The sequence below is a fragment of the Odocoileus virginianus genome, chromosome 23, assembly GCF_023699985.2.
Source record: "Odocoileus virginianus isolate 20LAN1187 ecotype Illinois chromosome 23, Ovbor_1.2, whole genome shotgun sequence".
NCBI lineage: Eukaryota > Metazoa > Chordata > Mammalia > Artiodactyla > Cervidae > Odocoileus > Odocoileus virginianus.
The window spans coordinates 31,790,849-31,813,903 of record NC_069696.1 but is presented as its reverse complement, the minus strand read 5'-3'; the positions used below and the strand labels follow the sequence as shown (position 1 = coordinate 31,813,903).

Genomic DNA, 23,055 nt, shown 5'->3' with positions numbered 1-23,055 from the left:
TCTGACCAGGCAGGTGAGCAAATAACTATGGGTTGGTCGGTCAAAATCCTCAGTGCCTCTTGCTGTTGGGAAAGACCAGGTTTAGGGAGGAGACCCAGGCTCGACTTTTACTGCGTTCTGGGGTTTTATATGGACATGCTGAGATATAAAATCTCTCCCTTTCCTCTCAGGTTGGTTGAATGTTAACCTGCGGCTTCTTATCACTGCTCCTTCCTCTCCCCACTCCGCTTCTCTCAACGCCTCTGGTTTCGGGAACTTATAGAACAGCTCAGTCATGCACAGACGTTCTGGAAAAGGTCGAATAACCCGCAGAGCTACGCTTTGTTTCTTGCCAACTCCCAATGGACTGGGGGTGTCTCCAGCCTTTCTTCTTCAGGCTGAGCACGATGTTAAGCTTAGCCGGTAGAGGGCGCTGGAGAGACGCCGCAGGAGGGAGGAGGCGTCTGGGCTCCGGGCGCTGTTCACGCTTTCGCCGGTTCCTGCTGTAGGACTCAGCAAGACTGCGTGTGACAGAGGACGTCCAGTGCGCTCCGCACTCGCCACACAGTGTCCCTTGGTGACCTGGCAGCCCGGCCCAGGCCCAGCTGGCCGCTCACCGTGCCTCTCCCGCTGGACGCTGGCATGCTCCAGACCTCCGCCCGCAGTGGTACCCAGACCCTCTCAGTGCATCCGCCTGTCGACCTCGGAGCATCTGTACCCTGGAAGATTGTTTCCTGCTGCGTGGTGACTCTGGACCAGCTCTGCCTCAGACAACTCAGTAAACATCCCTGTCATCTCGGGGGTGGCAAGCATCCTTTTCTCTAAAGAGAGCTAAACCCTGCTCTTGGAGAGTGAACCCTCTCCAGGTTTTCCCTCTCTTAGGCACTGTCCAGCAGCCCTAGGTATGCTTCAGAGTCTTCTTTACATCTCTTTAAAGCTATTCTCCTAAGTTAATACTTCTTTACATAAAACCTTCCCTTTTCAAATTCCGGTGTGTCTTGTTTCCTGATTGTCCAGACTGATTCACCCCTTATTCTTCATATTACTTTTAATTTCTTTAATTGGCTTGGTTCTTTTCTTAGCTTCAGGTTGGTAATGTTTTATTATTACTATTCCACCACTGAAGTCTATGTAAAATGGGAGAAGTAATGCCTTTCTTACTTGCTATTATGTATATGGTAGAGTTTATAAATTATTAAGTGATATTTTATGTTTGTTGCTTTTATTATCTAACAGCCCTTCTATCTTATTTTATTTACCCTCACCCCTTCTCTGTTTCCAGGATATTGGCTCTTGACTTTTGCCTTCTCTCTATACCTTAGCTTCTCATACCTATGGGTTCACCTTGATCTCTTGCTGGAACTCTAGGTTTAATGTCTCCGTGAGTGTCTGCAGTTATTCTACACTGTCTAGATTATGGGAAATAGTGTCCTTAATTTTTAATTTGACAACCAAGACTTCATTTATTCAACATTCATGAGGGCCTGTGATGTGCAAGACACTGTTGTGCATGCTGGGCATCTAGAAGTGAACAAGATAGGCAAAGCCCCTATGTTTATGGAGTTTATAATCCACAATTTAACCCTAATCTATCCTTCCAGACTCATCTCCCTGCTTTAACATGTGCCCTGAGGAAAGTAAACATCTCCTGGTCATTTTCCTCCCTGTCTCCTAATTATTAAAAAAAAAAAAAAGCCTGAAATGATCTCCATCCTCTCTGTCTGCACCCTATGTTTTAAGATGCAATTAAAAACCATCCATGAATCTTCGGTAGACAACTCCCAAAGCACTTAGAGCAGTGATTTGCAACTTTTCCCAAAGCTTATCTGAGAGTTAAAACATGCCCTTTTGTAACAGCGGCCAATATTACCCTCAGTTGCAAATGGGAGGGTTTTTGCCAGAATTTCAGCATGTAGGTATGTGTGTGTGTGTGTGTGTGTGTGTAGGTGTATGTGCAGGGGCCAGGGATGGGAAGCATATATAATTTGAAAATCTTCCTGGTGATTTTGATATATCTGCATAGAAGGACCTGGCTCCTTCCTTGATGAGAATCACTGGTTCTGTACATTATGTTTCTCAGTGAAATATGTGCAGCTTTTAAAACAGTTTCTATTATTCAAATTCTCATGTTTCATCTTCTTAATTAAATGGAAACACATTAGGAAAAAGCTCAGTGGGTCTGCTACTTCTTGAGATTCTTCCCTGTCCACAATTCCTACTTGTGTGTATTACACACAGAATGTCGAGAAATATTGAAATGATTATTGGTTTTACTTGTAAATTGCAAAACAAAATAAAATACTATTTGCCTTAACAACTATTGACCAAGCTTCCCCCCTCCCACCATTTTTTTTTTTTTTTTTTTGCCAAGGAATTCTAAGTCCATTCCCTGGCTTGTGCCTCACACTTAATTTTAGATTAAAAAATCAAGGTTATATCTAAATATAAGAGTTAAAACTATAAAACTTCCTGAAGAAAACTTGGGGAAAAACTTTATGACCTTGAATTAGACAAAAAATTATTAGGCTATAAGAAGCACATAATTACCAAAATTGTTCATTTCTTTTAAAGGTGACAATATCAAATGCTGGCAATAATGTGGGGAAACATTGTTAATAGTTTCAAAATGGCACAGCTACTTTGAAAAACACACCGACCATTTCTTACAGAGCTAATCACAAAAATACAGAATTTATCAAAGATAGAGCTTATTATTATTTCTGGCGGCAATATAACATTTCAGAAACCCAAGTTTGAAATTATTTTAAAGATGAGCATGTTGCTTTTTAATGAGGCAATTCCGCCTTAATGTATTTTTTCTGCACTCAGCTGTCTCTTCTTTAGATAAACAGTCCCACCTCACTTGACTGCTGCAGAGAAACCACTTCCCATCCTTTGGGCTTTTCAGTTGCTTATCTTCGACCCTCTTTAGGTTCTCCAACAGTCTTTCACATGCGCAGAATGAAAGGAAACATCAAGGAAGAGTTTCATCTTGTCTAAATATAAAAGACCACTTCACTTAAATGATGACTGGGGGAAAATGTGGCCAAGAACTAGGAGCATTCGATGCTGCCTTTGGGAAATGAGCTGACAGTATGTATGAGCACGACCGCCAGCCCAGGATTCCCACGTCTGCTGGGATCTGCCTTCAACGCCCCATGGACAGGATGGGGTTGTCAGGAGAGCGTGCTCATGTGTCTCAGAAAGGGGATGTGGACCCGGACAAACTGCCATCTGTTTCACGGAGCTTAATAACCCAAAAAAGCTAGAATCCATCATTCTGATGAGTCCTGAAAATAGAAAGCTCCCTCCAGTCAACAGTTTGTATCCTTCTTATTAAGTAGTCAAGGCTTTATCAACAGAATGATAAATGGAAAGTGGGGGAGGAATGGAAAGCCCTGAATTGGAGGGAGTTAAGAAACATGGTTCTTTTTCTTTCCCAATTAACTAGCTAGTACACTTCCTTTCTTGGCGTCTCAGATTTTGCAGTTGTTGAATTAGAGACGATCAGACCAAAAGTTCCCTGTGGTCTCTTTCGGTTCTTACATTTTATGATTTCGTAGTGATAGGCGACAAGAACTCACTCAAGTGAACCCTTCTCCCTGTGGCAATCGTTAAGAGGATTAGCAGAAGTGCCCTTGCTTACTTGGCTGTCTTAACTTGGAAGCACTTCAGTGACTCCTGAGGGTTGAAGAGACTGAGCACTTCAAATTCCATTTCATCATGCACGCTGTTAAAGAAAGCCTAAAAGAGATTTATGGAGAGCTTGAGAATATGTGTTTGAGTATGTTAGAGAGCTACCGTTCATTTAAATAGGTAGGAACTTAATGGGCTCTTTCTATTTTCTGCGACATGTGATAACACTTAGAAAATAAATAATAGAATAACTTTGCCAGAGTGTTAGATTCTGGGTTCCTTTGGTTGATGAACAGGATGATCCAAGAAGTAAACAATAGAGAGTGATCTCATTCTTAAAATCTTGATTTTTAGGTGCTTTTCCAAAAGAAAAGTATATTTCATGTGTGAGATCCATAACAATTAAAAAATCTTTGGCTAGAAAATTCATAAAGTTTTGAGCTAAAAACATTTGAGGTGGCTATTTTTTTCTTCTTCTCTCAGAACTTCAGCAACACACAGACAGACACACTGTTTGCAAGTGGTTGCCTAGTAACTGCTTATTTACAGTGACTATGGGGGCCTCTTCCCTGTAGCCTGACTCTAAAACTAGAAAGTTCAGGGAAAACACAAACACTAAATGATTTATTTCATTGATCATCAGTTTGATTTTCACACATTCTGTAATTCTTATGTTTTAAAAGTACCAGTGGATTAAAAAAATACAGTGTGATATTTGCTTAGTTTAGTGGGAAAATAATGCATTGTCATTTATTGTGATTATTGAAATATTAGGACTGTAGAAATAAATCTTATTATATCCTTTCTCTTTGTGCTGCCTTTCTGCCTCTCTTCTTTAATATTGCTGTCTTTCAAATTCATTAAGTTTTCCCTTATTTGAATCTTTCACATGTACTAACTTAGAAATAATAAGCTCTGTGTCTCTTATTTTGGTGGTTATTCTGATTATTTTAATGTGAACCCTTGTCAGAGTTTATAGTTGTTCAATAATTTTACCTTCCAAAAATTGCAAAGACTCTAGAGTTTTATTATTGTTGTTTTTAGTCACGCAGCATGCGGAATCTTAAGTTCCCCGACCAGGGACTGAACCCACCCCGCCAGGTGGAAGCATGCATTCTTAATCACTGGACTGTCAGGGAAGTGTCAACCTTAGAATGTTTTAATTCTGATCACCCTCCACCCTCTCACTATTTGTAAGGTACTATAATGGTGTTTTAGGCTAATTATTCTCACTGATTTTTATAACATTACAATCAATGTAATCAGTTATTATAAACAATCAATGTTGTTTATTTTATCCTTATATTACCAAAGTCTTTGTTACCATTTCTATTGAAATAGAGTCCTTCCTTTAATTCTTTGGTGAGCTCTTTGGTGGTAAATTCTCTCAGTTTTTATTTGTCTGAAAATTATTTTCTTAAAGATATTAATAATAGGTTGTCAATCATTTTATCTCAGCCTGTTAAAGATGGTTTCTCTCATTGCTGTTGAGAAGTCAGTTGTCAGTCTAATTGCTGTTTCATTATAGGTGACGCATCTTCTGTCTGTGCACTGTTGAAGGCATTTTGTCTTTTGGTGTCTTGTGGCTATGATTAGGTATAGAATACTTTTTTTCCCATCCTGCTTTTGTTTTGTTTTCATTTGTTTTTTCTGGATTTGTGCCTTTTAAGCATTCTGGGAAATTCCCAGCCATTATCCTGACATCCTTACCTACTCTAGTACCTCATTCTGGAATGATAGTTAGACCTCACTCTATACTCCATGCCTTTTAACTTCTATTTCATATTTTTCATCTCTGTCTGGGATATTTCCTGAATTTTTTGTGTGTGTTTCTTCCCATTTTCAAATTCTCTCCTCTGGTATAGCTAACCAATTATTCCTGTCCATTGATATTTTACAATTCAATTGTTGATCTCTAGAAATTCTGTTTGGTTCTCTTTATTTTATTTATTTATGTATTTTCACTCATGCATTTTATTTTACTAAAATTTTTTAAATTTTATATTGGAGTATAGTTGATTAACAAGGTTGTGTTAATTTCAGGTGTACAACAAAATGATTCAGTTATAATGTACACGAATCTCTTCTTTTTCAATTCTTTTCCCAGTTAGGTTATTACAGAGTCTTGAACAGGGTTTCCTGTGCTACACAATAGGTCCTTATTGGTAATCTATTTAAAATATAGTAGTGTGTACATGTCAGTTGTTTGGTTCTGTTTAAAATCTGTTTGTTCATCTGTGGATTTTGTTGTTCTTTACTCATATTTTGAGCTTTCACGTTTATTTATTTAAACATATGAAATATAACTATTTTATATCTGTGTCTAATAATTCCAACATCAGAAGCCTTTGTGGATCTTTTCCCTTGTTGTTTCTGCTATCTCCTATTCATGGTGCCTTGCTTCCTTGTGCAAGTAATTGTGCAAACTCATTTGTGAATTACTCCTTTTCCCTGGGTCTTTTTTTTGTTTTTAATTTAATTGAAGTATAGTTGCTCTACAATGTTATGTCAATCTCTGCAGTACAACCAAGTGACTCAGTTATACACATATATACATTCTTTTTTTGTATCCTTTTCCATTATGATTTAACACATGATATTGAATATAGTTTCCTGTGCTATACACCTTGCTGTTTATCCATTCTAAATGTAAAGTTCCTTGGATCTTATCTATGGGAATTTTTGTGTCCTAGATTTTACTCTCTTCTGCCAACCATTTAGGAGACAGTATCACCATATGAAATAAAATTGTTATCTTAAGAAGTTTTATTTATTTATTTGTTTGATACAGTGGCAAACTGCAAATCACAATTCAGGCTGTAAATCTTTGTGAGAGTCAGGCTGCTATTTTCTGTCAGAGAGCGTTTTTACTGTTAGGAGACCTGAATATTTCTTTCTTTCCTGTTATTTTATCCATCATTTTGTTTCTAGTAGAGAGACATTTAGGGTATCTAGTCTGCCATCCTGCTGGAAATGGAATAATCTTATGAAATTCCAAGTTGAATGCAACTTATTTTTGTCACTAGAATTTCTTTCTTTTATTTTTTAAGGATTTCTTTCTTGACATGAAGCACCAGTGACTAAAAAGTAACACAGTTTGGATCAAGTTTAGCAGAAAGAGTAAATGAGAATTGTTACAACATAAATGGGACTGTAGTTCTATTTTTTGTAACATCCATGGACATAGAACCTGACACTTGCCAAATTTCAGAATTTACTGTACTCAAGATCTGTGTCATTGACTTTAAAAAGTGCAATGTGAGGGTTTTTTTAAAAAAAAAAGATTTATGTATTTGACTGTATCAGGTTTTCATTGGGTCATGCAGGATCTTTTGTTGAGACGCTCGGACCCTCTAGTTATGCCGCGTGGGCCTAAGTAGTTGTGGCACGCTGGCTTTGTTTCTCTGCTGCACGTGGGATCTTGGTTTCCAAACTAGTGATTGGACCCACGTCCCCTGCATTGCAAGGCAGATTCTTAACCACTGGACCACCAGGGATGTTCCTAATGTGTGAGTTTTAAAAGAGACTTGGATCCCTCCTGGTAACTTGTTAATAAACAAATTATACTGATTTAAGTGCAAGATCCACTCTGAGAGTGATTTATACTTGATACTGAATCTGAAGGTGTAAATTCCCAGTGATGGATACAGCCAGGTGTGTTGTGCTGACACCCAGGAAAACATTCCTCCTTGCCTTCCCTTTTTTCTTTTGACACTCAGTTGCCCATGATCAGAAACAGGTGTTACTTTCTGAGAACAATTCTGAAAAATAGTTCACCTCAGAAATTTTTGTGAACAAGCTAGTCACTGCCAAAAGCAAGTTGGTAAATACCATGATCCCAGGAATAATGCAAATGGCTGTATACCTGTTTCAACCTCTGTGGGGCTTGATGAAACTTGCTGTCGTCTCAAAAGTTCCTCAACAAAATAACAAAATGAAGGACACTGCATATTCAGCTACTGCTTGCTGTAGCCTGCATAGACCTAAGATTTCCTCAAGCTTAAAAATGCTATCATTTCTTTGAGTCACTGCAGACTATTAATAGAAGCTTCCACTATCTCTTGGAATCATTTAGCTGAATGCAGCTCTTGCTGTAGGGAGAGTGAGTGGTCAGTGATGAGACCACCCTTGTTCCCCAAGTCCTGTTCAAGTAGGCCATCTAGAAGGCTAGTCAAAAGAAGACAGATAAGCAGTTCAGAATCACAGAGTAAATGATCTCACCAATAATGGTTTATTCAATAATTTAAAAAAATATTTACTGTGTATCTACTGTGGTTTCTGGCATTGTTCTAAGTGCTAGAGATACAATAGTGAGCAAAACAACCCCCATTCTTACAGCTCACAGTCCTGGAGTGGAGGACAGATGAGAAAAAACAGATGAGTCCATTACTAGAGGGATTTTTTTGCCTGCACGCCACAGGATCCTAGTTCCCTGAGCGGGGATCAAATCCACACCCTCTGCAATGGAAGCACAGAGCCTCAACCACTGGACCACCAGGAAAATGCCCCATTACTAGAGCTTAATGAAGGCCTTAATAGGGGGGGTAGAGGCTGCTACCCAACCATCTTGGTGTGCACTCTGCTTGTCCCACATGGAGCTTTTCAGCCAAAACTGTACTACATCACAACACAGCATAGAAAACAGCATGCCAGGAACTATCTCCCCAAAATGAAGTGATGCAGAGGGTGGGGTGGGAAAAGGAGCAAGAAACGATGATGAAAATATTGTAATTATTTGATCTTTCAGGAGAAGTTTCAAACATACTAAGAAAGCTTGTTTAATAAACAAAACATTGGTACATTGGTCTGGCACATGGAATTTGTAGACAAAACTGGGAAAAGGGAAGTGAAAAAAATTTTTAGTTTGGAATTGAAAAGCCAAATTTTAGTATTTTTCTATGTTCACATAAATAGCTTCATTTAAAAAATTTAATCCTTATGTAAAGAATTTTTTAGAGCCATGAAAATACCATCATAGTGATGGACACATGTCATTTACATCCATCCAAACCCATATGGACTTCCCAGGTGGTGCTAGTGGTAAAGAACCCGCCTGCCAGTGCAGGTAGGTATAAGAGACCTGGGTTCAATCCCTGGGTTGGGAAGATTCCCTGCAGAAGGGCATGGCAACCCACTCTAGTATTCTTGCTTGGAGAATACCATGGACAGAGGAACCTGGCAGACTATATTCCATAGGGTTGCAAAGAGTTGGACATGACTAAAGCAACTGAGCACGCATGCATGCACATGCTCTGTAGTGAGGCCAAAAGATTTTTTAAAAAATGAGTATGGATCTGCTATGGAGTGTGGAGCACATAGAGAAGAATCATGAGAAGTTCATGTTGGACAGGAGCATTTTTTGCACCAATAAACGACTCTCATCTTAACAGTTACTGCTTCAAAATAAACAAGTTCCAGGACGAAAGTTTAATATGCTCTAAGGGGTGTAAGCTGAAGGTCATGTAACTCATAAAGAATCAAGTCCAGGGAATCTTCAAGCAAAGATAAACATGAGGCTATATACATAAAGCTGGGCTTCCACAGGTGACTCAGTGGTAAAGATTCTGCCTGCCAAAGCAGGAGATGTGGATTCAGTCCTTGGGTCCGGAAGATCCCCTGGAGAAGAAAATGGTAATCCACTGCAGTATTCTTGCCTGGGAAATCCCATGGATAGATGAGCCTGGCAGGCTACAGTTCATGGGGTCTCAAAGAGTTGGACATGACCTAGTGACTAAATAGCAATGCAGCATACACACAAAATAGGATCATCTCAGTGAATACGGTAGCATTAAATGCAGGGGCTAAGTTGAAAGGGGTATTTTGTCTTTAAAAATTTTCTTCTTCAGATTTCTGTTTGTAAGCTTTTGTTATTAGGCCCTTCCCCACACTATTTGTATGTACTATTTATACATCCAGTAGTTCCAGTAGTCATGTGTGGATGTGAGAGTTGGACTACAAAGAAAGCTGAGCACAGAATTGATGCTTTTGAACTGTGGTGCTGGAGAAGACTCTGAGAATCCCCTGGACTGCAAGGAGATCCAACCAGTCCATCCTAAAGGAGTTCAGTCCTGGGTGTTCATTGGAAGGACTGATGCTGAAGCTGAAACTCCAACACTTTGGTCACCTGATGCGAAGAGCTGACTCATTTGAAAAGACCCTGATGCTGGAAAAGATTGAGGGCAGGAAGAGAAGGGGATGACAGAGGATGAGATGGTTGGATGGCATCACTGACTCAATGGACATGAGTTTGGGTGAACTCTGGGAGTTGGTGATGGACAGGGAGGCCTGGCGTGCTGCAGTTCATGGGGTCACAAAGAGTTGGACACGACTGAGCGACTGAACTGAACTGAACTGAACCACACTATTTGAAGAATAACTATCTAATGTGGACACAATTATAGCAAAGTGAATGCCAGTCAGCAAACTGAACTGTACAAGAAGCCTGTCTTTATACAGTCCTACACTCTACCTGCTGAGCTATGGCGGGGAGTATAGCAGTCTGTTCTTCTATAGCCTAGTTTCTGTTTGGAGCCCCCATTCTCCCAATGCAGCAGGAATTAATCTCTGTCAGTTCGGGGATTTCCTCCCACATTTCCCAGAGTTGCATCAAATTTCTGGAGAATGTTCAAGGGATGAGAGGTTGGGAGTGTACGTACAAGTGTGAATCTGACCTCTGGTCACCATCTGTCCATGCTGGCGGGCGTCACTGGGATGGCCGACACTGGGCATGGGAAAGACTTGCCACTCCGGCTCCCAGAAGGACCTCACACTCAGGATCTATCTGTTGGACACACCTCACAGTCATTTTTCTAGGCTATTTCCAGGAACCCAAAAACCTATCTGGAGCTTGGGTAATGCCTCCTTCCCACCTGACTCTTGAATGAGTGAGGGTAGAAGGGGAGGGGGGGGCCCATCTCGAGTCCACATTAGCATCTGTGTTCCAACTTCTTCCTACACCAGGAAATCTTTGTCGGAGACCCCATCCTCTACATTACTGAGTAGATTTCTACATCTTGTTTATGCCCTGCACAATTGCCATTCTCTTTGGGGTGTCAAAAGCCAAAAGAAGCTCATTAGTTTCCACTTTCTGTTAATTAATTCTGCCTGAGGGTGTGCATGCTCAGTCACTCAGTTGTGTCCGACTCTTTGTGACCCTACGGACCATCGCCCACCAGGCTCCTCTGTCCATGGGATTCTCTAGGTAAGAATACTGGGGTGAGTTGCCATATCTCCTCCAGGAAGATCTTCCTGACTCAGGGATCAAACCCAAGTCTTTCACATCTCCTGCGTTGGCAGGCAGGTTCTTTGCCACTAGTGCCACCTGGGAAGCACCCGGCCTGAGGATAATAGAATTCAAATAAGCTATCTGCTGTTTGGAAGACATTGAGAATGAAGAAGTAGAGAAAATAATAAAGGAAAACATTGACTAGTACTTAAAAACTGTATCCTACCTCATAACTTTCAATTGATTAATTCCATAACAGAGGTATGAAGCATAGACTGGAGTGGTGTCTGAAACAGGCTAAACCTCTTGACGAATTCTGAATGATGATTACATGCTCTGATATGATACATAGGAGCTCTTAAAAATATTACTTGCAACAATTTAGAATGTAATTAGATTATATGGGGTCCATTTCTGCTATGATCAGGCCATAGAATGCTAAGCTAATCAATCATTTAACTTTCTAAGCATAGATTTTCCTATTTGTAAAGTGGTGATAATAACCTCTACTTCACACAATTTTGTGGAAATTAAATCATGTTAAATAATCAACGTGATGCATCACAACCATTAAGTAAGCTCTTATTTGTTCATTCATCCATTTATCAACTCTGGGGTTCACCCTTTCTGTCATCAGGTATGCATGCCTTACTCCTGTGCGGCAAGACTACAGCCACTGTTTTTTTGTTTTTTTAATTAAGGTGGATGGCTCTTTCTTTCTTTCTGGCTGCATCAGATTTTAGTTGCAGTTACAGTATGTGGGATCTTTGTTGCAGCATATAGATCCTTCATTGTGGTGCATGGGCTTCTCTCTAGTTGGAGCACACGGGCTCAGTAGTTGGAGTGTATGGGCTTAGTTGCCCCGGCACATGTGGGTTCTTAATTCCCCAACCAGGGATGGAACCTGTGTCCCCTGCATTGGAAGGCAGATTCGTAACCACTGGACGGCCAGGAAAGTCCCCAGCTGCTGTTAATGAAGCCTTTGCCATATATATACAAACAGGTCTTTGGGTGGGTGTGCCTGCCCTAGCCATTTATCAAGTCAATTATAGATAGAAGCTCTAAGTGAGATCAGTGAAGATAAGCCCTGGATTCACTATTCCCAAGGATCCTATGAACAACACTCACGACTAGGGCCTCCTCCTTGCCCTTACTGGTTTTCAGCAGATGAGTAGTTAAGAGCAGAAATAGTAACTTATGGACAACAGCATCTCCCTCAACTTTTCTTTAAATAAATACTATCAATGATACTTTATAGGCTTCACATAGAGACTTGGATGAGATAAACTCTTAGGTCTAGAGCAGAGTTCATAACTATTCTTTCTCTTTGCATTGCCATATGATTTTTATACAGTAACATGAACTGATCTTACATGTTCAAATCAATGAATTTTTGACAACTCTATACACTACCCTGAACAAGAATTAAACATTTTTATCACCACCCCCACAATTTACCCTCATGGGCTTCCCTGGTGGCTTAGATGGAAAGGAATCTTCCTGCAAAGCAGGAGACACGGGTTTGATCCCTGGGTCAGGAATATCCCCTGGAGAAGGAAACGGCAACCCACTCCAGTATTCTTGCCTGGAGAATTCCATGGACAGAGGAGCCTGGTGGGCTACAGTCCATGGGGTTGTAAAGAGTCAGACACGAATGAGCATAAAGCTAGGAATTTACTTTCATGCTCCTTTCCAGTCAATTCTCCTACCGATATGGCCAAATTTTTTAAATTGTGAGAGCCCCCAAATGTTCTTAGGGATGCCTTCTATTTTAGTTATTATGTGAATTCTCACAACTTTCATCTGTTGGGAGTAAACTAATGAGAGATAATGCTTGCTGCATCATCTCAAAATCCATAACTATTCTGGGAGGTTGGAACTATTCCTCTTTTCGTTTTACAGATGAGAAAACCGAAGCTTAACGAGATAAAGTCAGTTACCCAACGGTCAAAATGCTCTGAAGTGACAGAGCTGGAATTTGAACTCAGATGGGTCTGATTATAGAACTTTTATTTTTAAAAAAGACACATTTATTCAGCATCATGATCAGACTATTACATTTAACATCAGTAGCATGAGTACAAAAAAATCCAACTAAAACACTTTGTTGGAATGCTTTGCACTTTCCACAGAAGAGAAACTAAAATAACCTGTTATACAATTAGTCACAAACACAGTCCTGGAGATTTCTCATTCACACATGTGAGTATTGTCTAAAATATGTCTTGTCTGTTGCAGCTAGGCCCTGCCACCACTGTGCCTGGCTGAGTTCACAAGTCTGTTGTAACCTGTGACTTCCCTGTCACTTGACTGACTACCCTTTCTTGCTAAGCTCTGTTTCCTGGCAGTAATGAAAACCTTCTGTCGCTGCCACAGCTACTGCTGAAACTGCCATAGCCACCTTGGTTTCATGGTTTGGCAAAGTACTGACCTTACCCACCACAAGGGCCTGAACTTCTGCCTCCAAAGTTTCCTCCTGTCATGGGTCCAAAATTTGAAGCTTGACTATTGTAACTGCCAAAACCATTGTAGCTTTTGCCACCTCCAAAGTTGTTTTCGTCATCACCAAATCCATTATGGGGCTTCCCTGGTAGCTCAGCTGGTAAAGAATCTGCCTGTGGTGCAGGAGACCTGGGTACAATCCCCGGCTTGGGAAGACCCCCTGGAGAGGGGGTAGGCTGCCCACTCCAGTATTCTTGCCTGGAGAAACCCCATGGACAGAAACCCCATGGGGGCTTGAAGAGTCAGACACAACTGAGCAACTAAGCATAGCAGAAATCCATTATCGCCGTCCCCACCGCCTCCATATCTGCCGCCACCACAGCTGCCACCAAAGCCACCTCGACCCCTGAAGTTTCCTCCTCGACCAAAGTTGTCATTCCCACCGAAATCTCTGGCCATCATTCATTCACCAGCCAGTGAAGTGCTGATCATCACTTGCTAAGCTTGGGCTTTCCTTACTTCACAGTTGTGATCATTCACAGTGTGGTATTTCTGAATGATAGTCTTGTCCATAGAGGCATGGTATCAAAGGTTACGAAAGCAAAGACTCTCTTTTTGCCACCGCCTCAGTCTGTCATGATTTCAAACACTTCAGTTTCCCCATACTGTTCAAAATAATCTCTCAAGTGATATTCTTCAGTGGCTCAGAGGTTAAAGCGTCTGCCTGCAATGCAGGAGACCCAGGTTCGATCCCTGGGTCGGGAAGATCCCCTGGAGAAGGAAATGGCAACCCACTCCAGTGTTCTTGCCTAGAGAATCCTATGGACGGAGGAGCCTGGTGGGATACAGTCTACAGGGTTGCAAAGAGTCGGACATGACTGAGCGATTTCACTTTCACTTTCACTACTTCCAGCTGGAATAGAACTGTCTTCTTTAGTGCCACCCATAAAAATGTTTTTTTCACAGTTAAGTTGGCACCAAGACTTTGAGAATCTTCTCCTGAGATGGTCCTCCTGGGCTCCGTAACTCTTCCATCACTTTTCGTGGCCTTGCCTTCCTGGCCACATCCACCTCCTCCACAAGGGACCTGTGACAAATCCGAAGCCTCTGGAGTGTTGGTGTTTGGAGCTCTCATTACCACACAGTCTGTAAGTGTTCCCCATTGCTCAAAATGGCTCCTCAGACTCTCCTCAGATGTTTCAGAGCTCAAAAGTCTGACAAAGAGCTTCCACAGCTGTTTGGGTTCTTTGGGAGATTCTGAGTTAGACAATTGTGCAGCGGCGAGGGTGGGTGGACAATTTAACAATGCTTACTGGGCAGCGTCCATGGGCAGAAAGGCTGGAACTTGACTTTTAAATCACTATACTAAAGAGCAGGTACACCTTGAGGTTTGGCTCATGACTGCAATTCTCCTGGGTCTGAAATTTGGGCATCTGCTATTATGACATCTGCTATACATAGCATTAGTCACTCAGTTGTGTCTGACTCTGTGACCCCATGGACTATAGACTGCCAGGCTCCTCCATCCATGAAATTCTTCAGGCAAGAATACTGGAGTGGGTTGCCATTCCCTTCTCCAGGGGATCTTCCCGACCCAGGGATCGAACCTGGGTCTCCTGAACTGCAGGCAGATGATTTACCATCTGAGCTACTAGGGAAGGCCTATGATGACAAAAGGAGAAAGAATAAGTTGGTTGACTTAATACCATCATATAGTATAACTTCCATGTCCTTTATAGTACCTTCACAAACCTTGTTACCCTTTCATTAGCTTATGCCTGCAAGATTTCTATCAGTTGATGGTTAAGAACCATGATGGTGATCATAATGATGAGAATTATGAAAACAAACATTTCTGAGCACTTACTATATTTAAGGCACCATATGAGGCCCTGTACCTTAATTTCCATATTTAGTTCTCATAACCACTTTTAAGGTAGAAATCTGTCATTAACATTTTTACAGACTAAAATACTGAGACTTTAGAGAGCCTGAGTGACTTGCCCAGTGCTGTCCAGTTAAGAAGGTGGTAGAACTGATTTTGAATCTTGTCAGGCTGTCCCAAGAGCCTGCGTTTCAACCACCACCCTATACAGCCTCTTAATCCTCTATTTATGCCCTCAGTCCTGTTAATAAAGAATGGTCTTGGTTCCTGCCTGAACTAGATTCCACCAGTATAAATATGTGAACTTGAACTCTGCCAGCTGGCACTCTTTAAGATAAGATCCTTCTAATGCCAAACACTCAAGTCCACCTGATCTTCAGAAACTTGGACAACAGCCAGCCTGGCCTTTGGCCAAGTTATGAAGTAGAGGAAGTTGGTCTTTGGCATTTTATACTTCCCTGCACTCTGCCATACCCTCTAAATATCCAATCTATCAAAGACTCCTCTAATTTTCCGTTCCTGGAGCCCAAATCTTGCCAAAAGGACTGAGTTCTTCAGTCTCTCCGCCTGTTTACTTCTTGAGACTCCCTGAGCTCCTCAAGCCCCAGCTTGTTGATTTTCCATCTGTATCTGAGGCGGTTTCACTCTAGTTTCCCACCCAAGCCTGTGCTAATGTCCTCATGGAGGGAGGTTGGTGGAGGCCCTCCAGACACTCAAGGCTTTCTAGAGATAGGACCCCTATCTATTGGATTGGCCAAAAAGTTCATTTGGGTTTTTCCATAACATCTTATAGGCAAACACAAGCAAACTTTTTGGCCAACTCAATATTTTGGCAACTGGAGTGCTCTGTGTTCCAGAACTGATAGGAAAGGAAGAGATGGCAGCCTCAGTGATAACAACAGCTAATCACAGAGTATTTAATCTGTGCCCTGGACTCTTCTAAGTACTTTATATGTGCATACATGCTAAATTGCTTCAGTCATACCTGACTCTTTGTGACCCCATGGACTGTAGCCCACCAGGCTCCTCTGTCCATGGGGATTCTCCAGGCAAGAATACTGGAGTGGGTTGCCATGCCCTCCTCCAGGGGATCTTCCCAACCCAGGGATCAAACCCGTGTCTCTTACATCTACCTGCACTGGCGGATAGGTTCTTTACTACTAGCACCACCTGGGAAGCCACCTGGGAAGCACTTTATACATATTAATTTATTTAATCCTTCCAACAGTCCAATGAGGTATTTTAGTCAAGGCTCCAACAAGAAATAGGAGATACACAGAGATGAAATTCTGAAGCAAATTCAAAGAAGGGACTATTTGCAGATGTGTAGGCAGATCTGAGGGAATCAATCAGGCATGCTGAGGCATCCAGGAAACTAGCCACAGTAGGAAGCCATTCCTACACTTAGGCTGAAAGGGCAGTCAAGAAAACGGTATTAGAGCTGATGAAGAGCTTCTCCAGGAAGAGCTGCTCTTCGTCATGGGATGAGTCAGAGCTCCAGTGATGTGGGTACTGCGGGAGCAGGGGACACGACCGTCGCAGGGGTTAGTGAGGTGTTGGGGAAACAAGTGCTCTTCCCCCTTCCGATTTCGTATCATCAGTAGTCATGTATGGATGTGAGAGTTGGACTATAAAGAAAGCTGAGTGCAGAAGAATTGATGCTTTTGAACTGTGGTGTTGCAGAAGACTCTTGAGAGTCCCTTGAACTGCAAGGAGATCCAACCAGTCCATCCTAAAGGAGATCAGTCCTGGGTGTTCATTGGAAGGATTGATGTTGAAACTGAAATTTCAATACTTTGGCCACTTGATGTGAAGAGCTGACTCATTGGAAAAAACCTTGATGCTGGGAAAGATTGCAGGCAGGAGGAGAAGGGGATGACAGAGGCTGAGATGGTTGGATGGCATCAGCAACTCAATGAACATGAGTTTGAGTAAACTCCGGGAGTTGGTGATGGACAGGGAGGCCTGGCATGCTGCAGTCCATGGGATCACAAAGAGTCAGACATGACTGAGCAACTGAACTGAACTGAACTGAATCAGCTAGAAGCCTGAGGTCAGTCTAGGTGGTATAGGCTGGAGGTACCCATCACCATGGGGCTCAGTACATGGCTTAAGGACAGAGAAAAATCACAAAGCACAGAGATGTTGAGCAATGGACCCACAGTCCCAGAATTCAGAAGTGGAAGCACTAGGATTGGAACAGAGGCTGATACACTCCCACTAGCATTGAGGAGTCCTCCCATATTTGCATCAAGTCTGACAGCTTCCAAAAATGCCCTCGGGCTCCAGTCATCTGTTTAAAACGTCCTTGTCCACAGTAGATCCTGAGCAGAAATTACTTGGTGACAGATTTGGGTGACACTGGTAGGTCTTGGGGGTGGGTTAATGATAACTAATACAGTTAAGCTTATGAAATGGAAAGATCATGAACTAGTAAGTTGGCCGGAAAACTGCTGAGAAGTTGGGGAGAACCATTTTGCCTCAGCAGAGGAGAAACTGGGACCTGTGGTTTCTGGGTGAGAGAAGTCAGTATGTCTTCAGTGTGAACAATTTCTGAAAAAAAAAAAAAAAAGAAAAATCTACCCACCTGGGTTGAACCTGCTCATGGCAGAACAACTGTATTGCATGGAGACATTTCCTGTGAAAAGAGGTACATAAAAGCACTCTTATGAATGAGAAAATTCAAGAGAAATGAAATTATTAGAATAAGCCCGTTTTACATTAAAGAAGTGACCCTTTAATGACAGCCTTTTAGTATTTATTTATTTCTAATTAACTTTGTTTTCTTCTTGGAAAAATTGGGCAGCAAGCTAAAGTACACTCCCCCCCTCCTTTTTTTTTTTTTTTCCGCTTGTGTTGGGTGTTCATTGTTGCAGGCTTTTCTCTAGTTGCAGTGAGCAGGGTCTACTCTCTAGAGCTCAGGCTTCACATTGAGGTGGCTTCTCATTGCAGAACATGGGCTCTAGTGAAGTGGGCTTCAGTAGTTATGGCGCATGGGCTCAGTATTTGTGACTACTGGGCTCTAGTGCCGTGTGGAATCTTCCCAGATCGGGGATCGAATCCATGTCTCCTGCATTGGCAGGTAGATTCTTTACTACTGAGCCACTTGGGGAGCCTCTAAAGTACACTCTTAATGTAAGCCAATGGCTTCTATGAAGAAAAGGAATGAAGCTGAGAAAGAGGGAAGAGGCCAAGGGTGATGCATTAAGAGGCACAGAGTGTAAGAAAAATATCAGCTTTCCTTATGTAATTTAGCAACAGAATTGTATAGCCCATAATGGGTCACTATGGCTTGGCATTACCTCTGCAATTTAAGAAAGAAAAACAGTCTTAAGCAGACCGAACAGTTTTCTAATAGAACTCTGTGAAAAGTAAATCAAATGTACTCAGTTTATAATCAAACCAAATGTTATAGACGCAGAGAACACTCTTTCCCTGTAGACATTTTTCTCTCCTACTATTTGTTCACAAGTTGTTCTGGTAAAATTCTGTTTTATTAAGCTATTTGAAATGTGAAATTGGCTTTTGGTAAGCAATCTTTATTTATCATAAATATGAAATATAATTGCCTTAATTTTATTCTTTCCAGAATTTGGCTATTTCTGGCATCTGATCCCATCACTTCATGGCAAGTAGAGGGGGAAAAGTGGAAACAGTGACAGATTTTTTTCTTGGGCTCCAAAATCACTGTGGCCTGTGACTACAGCCATGAAATTCAAAGACACTTGCTTCTTGGAAGGAAAGCTATGAGAAACATAGTGTATCAAAAAAGCAGAAACATGACTTTGCTGACAAAGGTCAATAGAATCAAAGCTATAGTTTTTCCAGTAGTCATGTACGTATGTAAGAGTTGGACCATAAAGAATGCTGAGCACTGAAGAATTGATGCTTTTAAATTGTGTTGCTGGAGAAGAGTCTTAAGAGTCCCTTGGACTGCAAGGAGACCAAATCAGTCAATCCTAAAGGAAATCAACCCTGAATATTCATTGGAAGGACTGATGATGAAGCTGAAGCTCTAATCCTCTGGCCACCTAATGCGAAGAGCCTACTCACTGGAAAAGATTCTGATACTGGGAAAGACTGAGGGCAAGAGAAGAGGGTGACAGAGGATGAGATGGTTGGGTGACATCACCGACTCAACGGACTTGAGTTTGAGCAAATCCTGAGAAATGGTGATGGACAGGGAAGCCTGGTGTACTGCAGTTCATGGGGTCACAATGAGTCAGACGTGACTGAGCAACTGAACGACAACTGGAGAAAGAATGTTGGGGGAGTATACCATAACTGTCTTCCCTCTTGGTGACCATAGCATATGGAATAAACATTAGAGTTGTTGTGGAAATTTTTAGTGGACAAACTCAGGAAAGAGCTGGACACATCAGGGAAACATTTCAGTTCAATGGAAGGAAGATCCGTTCAACATGAAAGGGGTTCCCTTGAGAGTTATTGAGTTTTATTTAGCTGGAGACTCTTATGCATGGACTCTCTGTGATTTATGTAAAGTCAAGGCAAGCATATGCAGAGTACTGAGCCTGATAAATTTCAGCGCCTCTCCTGTATTCCGATGACTAAATGTGTCTCCCTTCTTGAGGAAAGGAAAGAGAAATATAACCAGAGCACAAAAGTCCATGAGCAAATAAAGCCCCTGTAATGGTCTGAACGGGCTGTGTTGATGACTGACAGATTAATGGTGGAATAATTTCCGCTGTTTGTCCCGTAATGAGTGTTTGTACCTTGGGTTTACAACAAAATTCTCGCCCTGTGAACTTTTTCAGCTGGATTTCAAAGAAAGGAAATGGTTTGGCTCAAGTGACAATTAACAGAATTCCTACTCATTAATTTTTTTCTGTATTATTTTTATCACAGGCAAATAGGTAGCTATTTGTTTCAGTTATAAACCTAAAATCTTCTAAGTTCAAGATAAGAGTTTGCATCCAATTTATTTACACAGCATATGATTTCCTGAAAGCTTAAACTTTGTATGGATCCTTTTCTTCTGAACACAGAAATATGAAATTTATTTCTACCTAGCAGCATCCTTACATCCCCTCACAGAAAAGTATTTTTGTATTAATTTATTCATTTTCCATCTTATAAATGGGAATTTTCTAAGCAGTTCCCCCCTCTTTCTTTTATTATTTAACATGTTTTCCTCTCTATTTTAACCTTTCACTCTCTCCCACTTCTTACCTCTTCTTCATTCCATTTCATTGAGGAAAAAAAAAGCATTGGGTGGTGCTCCCTGCTCACCCCCTGGAAAATCCTATGAACACATCTATTTCTGCATCCATCTTCTTCCTCTTTCCTTCCCTTTCAGTGAAAGAAATGTTCCTCCTTTTTAAAAAAATTAAAGGTAATATTCAATGAAGGTAAAAGAAGGGCTAGATTCTATGTTCATGAAGAATCACATGTCATGGTGAAGAAAACCTGATCATTTACAGGCAATTAATGAGAGTGAGGCTTATTCTTTTTCTGTAAAAAGAGGAAAATTAAATGATTTCAGAATTCCTAGTGAGCTATCTAAAATTTGGTTGGATTCAGCTTATGACATTGAGACAATCAGTCCACAAACACTTATTGCCCTTTTCCTCATTGTACACGGTAAATAATTTTATGTTTGGAGGCAGATGTACTCAAGAATGCACAGAGGACCTGAATAAACATTTTTCCAAAGAAGACATGCAGATGGCCAACGGGCACACGAAAGGATGTTCTACATCATTAATCATCAAGGAAATGCAAATCAAAACCACACTTAGATATCACTTCACACCTGTCAGAATGGCTATTATCAAAAAGAATGCAAATAACAAGTGATAGCAAGGATGTGGAAAAAAGGAAATCTTTAACACCGTTGGAGGGAATGTAAATTGGTGCAGCCGCCATAGAAAAAACAACATGGAGATTACTCAGAAAACTCAGAATAGAACTATCATATCATCCAGCAATTCTGCTTCTGGGTATATATCAGAAGAAGACAAGACACTAATCAGAAAAGATATGTGGACCTTTATGTTCATTGTTTTCAAGATATGGAAGCAACCTAAGGGACCATTAAGAGATGAATGAATATAAAGTATGAATATAAACTATGTTGTAAAAAAAGAAAACAGGAAATTAGCAAATTATACAGTATCATTAACTAAAAGTACAGACTTTGTTCAAATTTCACAAAATTTTATGCCAGTGTCCACTATATGTTTTCATACCTTAGTCAAGACTCCACATTGTATTTAATTATATAGAGCAGCTTCAGCTGTGTGCAAAAAATTCTGGTAAATTCTCTTTTCTTTTTTATTCTATTACAAATATTTGCTAAATTTCCTTGTTAAGGCTTCTTAGATACATCCATCATTTAAAAGTAGACATTTAATTTCCAAATACATGGGATTTTTTTAAAAGTATCTTTGATATTAATTTCTCACTTTTCATTTTATTTAAATGTTTTCTTCTCTGCAATCACCCTCTGTGCTTTTTTCAGTCTTCTAACTTTACTGAGGTTTTTTTTTTTTTTCCCCATTTATTTTTTTATTAGTTGGATGCAAACTAGTACAGATGCTATGGAGAACAGTGTGGGGATTTCTTAAAAAACTGGAAATAGAACTGCCATATGACCCAGCAATTCCACTTCTGGGCATACACACCGAGGAAACCAGATCTGAAAGAGACACGTGCACCCCAATGTTCATCGCAGCACTGTTTATAATAGCCAGGACATGGAAGCAACCTAGATGCCTATCAGCAGACAAATGGATAAGGAAGCTGTGGTACATATACACCATTAAAAAGAATTCATTTGAATCAGTTCTAATGAGATGGATGAAACTGGAGCCCATTTACTGAGGTTTTTAATGGCTAAGTCAAAGCTCTCTCTTGGTAAATGTCACACTGCACTTGATAATATGTGGGCCTATTTTTTAAATATCTTTTGATACTGATTTCTAACATAATTCCACAGTGAAAAGGGAAGAGATTCTGCATGATTTCAATAACTTTAGCCCATGATAGTTTTGCACCTTGTTTTATGTCCTTGGATCTGTTCCAGCATCTCCTACTTTACAGTCTATAGGAACTTGAATAGAATTTGTATCCTACTATTGTGTGAAATTTAGACAGATTTTAATTATGTTGAATTGGTTCACAGTGCTTTTCAGGTCTACTATATCCTTCTACTTCTTTGTATATTCATTCTATTAATTTTTGAGAGTTTGATACTGAAACTCCAACTAAAACTCTTAATTTCTCTACTTAAAAAATAATTGTGATATATAGTGGAACTGTATGTAAACTTCTTCTGTATTTTCCAGTTACAGTGTCCTGTAAATGTGTCATCATACTTTCATAATTTTTAAAAAAATATTAAAAAAGGAAAAAAGAGATGAAGGAATAAAGAAGTAATATACATAGACAATGGAATATTAGTCAGCAATGAAAAACACTGAAATATTTCCATTTGTGACAACATGGATGGAGCTAGAGGGTATTAATACTCAGTAAAATAAGTCAGAGAAAGATAAATATTATTTCACTTGCATATAAATATAAAAACAAATCTAATAATAAAACAATAAAACAAAAACAGAGCCTATAGCTATAGCCTATAGCCTATAGAAGTGAGAACAAATAGGGTGGTTTCCAGAGAGGAAAGACAGTTGGGAGATGAAAGAAACAGGTGAGTGAGGCCAAGAGGTACAAACTTGCAGTTGGAGAAAGTCGAGTCACAGGTATGAAATATACAGTGTGGGAATATATTTATATTATAGTCAAGGACTATGTAATATCTTCTTATGGTGACATATTGTAACTAGACTTCATTTTGAAATATATAGAAATATATTGTATGCCAGGAACTAACATAGCATTTTTGGTGAATTATACTTCAAAAGAA

At 40.4% G+C, this 23,055-nt stretch overlaps 1 pseudogene; it reads right to left on the bottom strand.

The window, feature by feature from the left end:
- Positions 1-372: 372 nt before the first annotated feature.
- The window catches only part of LOC110146272 (heterogeneous nuclear ribonucleoprotein A1-like), a 31,321-nt pseudogene continuing 8,638 nt past the window's right edge, over positions 373-23,055 (bottom strand).